Here is a 6,007-nt window from a genome sequence, read left to right on the forward strand (position 1 = left end):
AACCTTGTATGCGGCGATTTGCTGTTTAGGCACTATCACTAGGAGTCAGAATGGACGAGATAACCTAAACCTTATATTATAATATCTCTGGAGATAACATTAAATCCATATAGAAAACAAAGTAAGACTTTTTATGAATGCAAATAAATAAAAAAATAATTTTTAGCTTTATTGTCTATGGCCTTATGTGTGGATTGTGAAGTCACTGCTGTATTTTTTCTGCAAAAGCTGCTTTACACTTACTCCATACACACCAATAAATAATAATAATATGATAACCTGCACACGTAGGGATTTGATTTGAAATTTGGAAGATAATTGCAACTGTTTCTTTAAATGCTGTAGATTGAAAGTTGAGGCCTTCATGGACTGAACTTTTTGTCAAGGACCACCATCAGATGCTTGACTGGTGGTGAAAATCTAAAGGTCTAAGGTTGTGATGGTCAGGCGACCTATCCAAGTTGTACCCCACATCTACAACTTGCTGGAAATAGGCGAGACCCATGATCATTGCCAAAAGGATCTCCGATTTCTCCTCCAACCTGCTTCTTCCCATGCTGTATCCTGGTGCAATGTGTTTCCCTGTAAGATCGAACACATGCATGCAGGTGTCCATGTGATGTAAAAGAAAATGTGAATCATGAGTCCAGGCCACCTTCTTTGATTTCTCTGACACAAACCATTGGTGGTTCCAGACTAAGTTTACCAGAGCGGATAGGGTAAGGTCAGTGTTCCTTTATGAGAGCACAGAACGAAATAATAGGAAATATTTAATTGCTTTCATTATTTTATCATATCCCATTGTTTTACATAGTCAGCCACAGAGCCAAAGAACCTTCCTCGGCTCTGGAGTTGCAGGTTTCAAAGACCTAATTCAACAGATGAAAACTGTGATCCTATCTCGGTAGCTAAACTAAATTTAGTTATTTTTAATTCGTTGTTAAAGTAAAATTGTAAAGGTACAACGTCTTCTACAGCATCTTCTCTGATTGGACTTAACAGGTCAACTTTTGTTTGTGCACCTGTGAGCCTGTTGTATTCTTTATTTGGACCATTTTTGACAAATATACCAGGAACATCCCACAAATGACGTCCCAGGTAAGACAAATTTCAGATATGTTCTGGCAGTAAGGCATTATTGTGCCATAAGATACTGTATTGTACTGTATCATACTAAGCCTTTCTGTTACTCCTAAGACTGCGAGGTTATGAACCTTCCTGAAACTTTTCCATCTCTATTCTGAACTCCATTTGGATGATTGAGCACCTAACCTCATCTCCGAGGCTGATCTCATCTCATTTTCCCCATCTGTATCTAAATCTCATTCTTTTGGTCAAGATCCATGTCTGATTAGCATATTTAAAGGAATGTAGAGAGTTGAAAGTTAAATTTAGACCCTAATTTTTATGGATTGGTTTGGAGCATTGCCAACATAGGATACTGTATTGTACTGTAGGAGAACCCCATCTATCTCGCTGCATTTTACCATCATTCCTAAACAAAGATGTCAAGATCTAGAACCCCTGTGTTTGAGGTAGAGATTGATCTCCTAAACTCACAGAGTAACCTGTTGTTTTCAAGTTAATAAGGATGGCCTCAGACTTACACATTTGACAAAGCTGGATTTGATGTAGTTGCTTATCTTGCCATGAAAAATAAAGGCAGCGTCAAATCACCTTTCTTTTGAAAAATATGAAACATTTATTGATGTAATTCACAATATTACATGCTTTCACTAAGATATTTCACAGAAGACTTACATAAAGTTTGCTTGCCACCAGCTGGCCTGCAGTGCTGTGACATAAACTGAAAAAAAATATACATATTTTTTAATGTATAAAGTAAATAGCCCGTAACATTAAAAGACCAGACCAAACGTATGTTTGATCTTGAAAAAATATAGCAAAATCCTTAAAACAGAAAAAAAGACAGGCCTTCAAGTAGAAGTAAGACTTTGTAAAGCTGAAATCAGCATTGCCATGGGTCATTTTCTATGGGTTATTTATGTTTTTCGTTGGTTATTTTCAAGTTGTGTTTTTTTAAATTAATTAAATGATTTATGGGTTAATAATGTGTGTTCAGCACCAGTCCTCAAGGGCCAGGGTCCTGCCAGTTTTAGGGATGTCTCTGCTCCAACACGGCTGATTCAAATGGTCCAATCACCTCCTGTGCATGTCAAAGTTCTGCACATGCCCCCTAATCATCATCATTTGACTCAGATGTGCTGGACCAGGAAGAGAACTAAAACATGCAGGATAAACAGCCTTTGGACACAACTGGGCTAAATCTTCTTTTTACTGACAGTAAAACTCTAACATAAATGTTCTAGAAAATGTCATATTTGACGCTACATTTAAATAGGTGCAAGTGCACAAGAAGATCTCTGATGGGTGAAAGATGTTAAACAATTATTTTCCTCAAACATGTTTTATGGGTCGTTCTCTCTGTGATTCATAGTCCGAGCCAACAGAACCTATCTCTAAGAGCTGCTTTCAAGCAACACTGCGCCGAATAACGCGCTCATTGAGCCTGTGAGATGTGCAATCCAGTGATGCCTGTCCCGATTCTAGTTTCTCATCACCACCACATCCTCAGCAGCAGGACACCCAGTGCACAGACATAGTGGAGTGTGCTCGGATGCCACAGCGGGGTGCTGTTGCACAGGTCGGAGTCGCAGCAGTGAATTCGCACCCCCGGCAGCTCTTGTTGCTGACAGTGTCTGGATGTCGCGCAGCCACTGGTCAGGGCGATACCCAGAGCCGCTGCAGGGACAGAATAGGGTAGGAGGGAGGTGGGGGGAGGAGAGTCAGTCAGTCAGTCAGTCAGTCAGATAAGAGAGATGAGCTGGTGTTTGGCTCAGCAGGAAAAAAAAAGCATAACTAAGCACCAAACGCTGCAAGTGGATAATGAGGAAAACACTTGCACGTCTTAAGAATACACAAGAGGAAAAAAACTGCTCTTTGACAAGCTTATTTTGTGCAATAAAAACAAACATCAGTCATTTTGTACAATGTAATATATAACTGCTATGTTTATATAACTGCCCTGTGTCTAAACACAGCACTTAGTCTTCAATTTAACTGTTTTTTAAACAAGGGTAGAGCATACAGATACAGGGATATTTAACCATTCCTCTCTGCACATAACTTTTCCTCTTTTCATTTGCATTTTTTCTAATTTTCTGTTGTCATATTTTGCATGATTTCTACACATAATCATGCATAATGTTTTTTTTTCTAATTAACATGATTAGAAATAAATATTATGCATGATGAGTACATGTAGTTAATTTATTGGATCAAACTCATTTCTTTTTGAGAATTACACAGTATTCTTCAGAAGAAGGAATGCGCCTTTTTTGAAACAAATCCCTCCTTTATATATATTGTTCATCAAAATATGATTATCTTTTGATACTTTGCACTGCAGCTAAGCATACTTGTTTTGGAGGTTGATAGTACAGCTCATGTTAGCATAGCAATATTTTTTTCTTTTTTTAGTCACATAAGAATTCACCCAACATTTTTTCAAGGGTTTTGTTGGCTCCAGTGGTTTTTATTTAACTGTTTTTTTACAGGAAAGTGGGTTGTGAGAGAGAAGGAAGACATGCGGCAAAAGTCCAGGACTCGAACCTGTAAGGCATACATGGTTGGAACGTAATCCCGTGCCATCGCTGTGCCCAATTTACCCAACATTTCATTATTTCAATGTGTGCCGAGCTTTGAGTTACAGTCAAATGTGACACAAGACATTTTAGAGAAGAGAAGGAGACTGAAGATGTTATGGATTAGGGAGAAATGTCTTGGCTCTTCAAAACAAAAGAGACCAGAAATGTAAGACCCTTTTATGGAAGTTTGCCAGCATGTGTTTGATTTGGATTTGACAGGGTCACATGAAGATTAAATGGACTGACTGGCCACAGATTACTGCCAAGACATTGGTACACAATTTTGAGTAAGAGCTTTTCATACAGCGCACCGCATGCAGTTTCTGCCTGTGCACGCTGACTCTCTTAGCAACTGGAAAACCGCGCCACATCAGCCCTTTCAACATGAGCAAATTTCTTGAGATGTCAAGGAGAGAAACAGCTGGGCTGCCCACGCTTCCCTGGATCTGCTCCATCATCAACGTTGCCTTGAATGTCCGCATCCTTCATTTGACTTAACATCAAACATTGAATGACTTACAATTTACTCAGCAGAGCACATCAAAGTTACATAACTATCCCCTGTGCAGGGAAATAGAATATTCAAATCTGCCAGACAAGAAACATTTACATGATTGTATGATTAAAAATCATTATGCCGATATCCAGTGGTACATCAGAGTGAATTAAAACAGAGAAGTAAAAAAAAAAAAAAAAAAAAAAAAAAAAAAAAAAAGTGAATAGATGAGGAGAGTAAAAAAAAAAAAAACTTCACTCACTGCTTTCTGTCTTGATGCAGAAACGGTGTTTGAAGCCATTGTGTGAGTGGGTGCAGGTGATGACCTCTGGGTTAGAGCAGCCCAAGTCCACATACCTCTGACCATGGATGATGTTGCAGCCATAGCACTGCAGACCCTGGACTGCAAAGATGAACAAAGACAAATTAATGTGTTCAGTCCAACCTGAACTGAATGTAATNTGGATGATGTTGCAGCCATAGCACTGCAGACCCTGGACTGCAAAGATGAACAAAGACAAATTAATGTGTTCAGTCCAACCTGAACTGAATGTAATGAATTGGAGTCTTCACTGGAGGAAAAATGTACATGATTGGCTAAGATGAGAACTGAAAGGTGAATGTTTTAGCAGCACACTTATGTCTGAGAACTTTGTTTTATTTAAACAAAAAATGAAAAGTTCCTAGTTAATTTGAAAAAAAAAAGAAGTTTTGTCTGACAAAAATCATTCTGCCACACAGCATAACCAAAATAGCAGATGTTTGATGTCTGAATAACAGAATTTTGATAATAAATGGAGCAGTAAATTAGCAGATTACAACTCATCAAATACCTTACAAATGTATTCACACCCTGACATCCTCCGTCCTGTTAAACTCACAAAGCTATATGTGTTTGATTTGCATTTTGTGTGTAAGATCAACACAAAATAGACCTTAATTAAGTGGAAGAAAAGCAAAAATGTGTCACAAATAAAATGTATAATATGTGTCGGAATTTCTTTGTAAAAGTCCAGATCTAAATCCAGGTAAGAATCTCTGGAAAGACTTTAAACTTGACATTCACAGATGTTTTATATACAATTTGAGTTTGAGCTATCCTGCAAAGAAGAATGGACAAAAATGTTAGTCTCTCTATATGAAAACCTTGTCTTGAGACAGAGCACATGAGCATATAAGTACCATTTGTGTGTGCACACACACTTACACGCATTGTGTATGAATATATAGGAAAGTAGGAGTCTGAGGTGTTCAGGTGGATGGTTACCACAAATATATTCAATATTGGTGAATTTGTTTGTAAAAGGTTTGTTTAAGTGTTCATTTTAAATGTTTTTCATTCTTTTATTTTAACTATGTCCTTTAGAAAATAGCAAAATATACGACTGAATGAATTGAAAACAATGTTTTGTACTTGTGTATCTTAGAACTGCAGTGACTGGCTCAATAATGCATTTATTTAATTTTTCTTTACATAACCCTTAATCTTCATTATTTGTTAAAATATATTAAATGTTTGCCTTTGTAACCATTTCTGCCAATGTGTAATAGTAGTAGCAGTAAGACAAAACAGCAAGCCATTTATAGACAAATGTTTGCACTGAAATCGTTGAAACTAAAATTTCTTACATTGATAAATGGCCAAAGAGGCTTGCATATGTGTTTTGTTTATGTTTGTTTATTTATTTGTCAGGGCTTATGATCAAGTGATTACACTCATGTGATGAGAGATCAATTGTACCAGATAAGACCTCTGGCTAATTTCCTATGTGGTTTCTGTGAGTGTTACATCAAAATCACGTGTACGAGGTGATACGTCAATAAAATAATGTTAAACCTAAGG

Source organism: Poecilia formosa, unplaced genomic scaffold (genome assembly GCF_000485575.1).
Source record: "Poecilia formosa unplaced genomic scaffold, Poecilia_formosa-5.1.2 Scaffold6, whole genome shotgun sequence".
NCBI lineage: Eukaryota > Metazoa > Chordata > Actinopteri > Cyprinodontiformes > Poeciliidae > Poecilia > Poecilia formosa.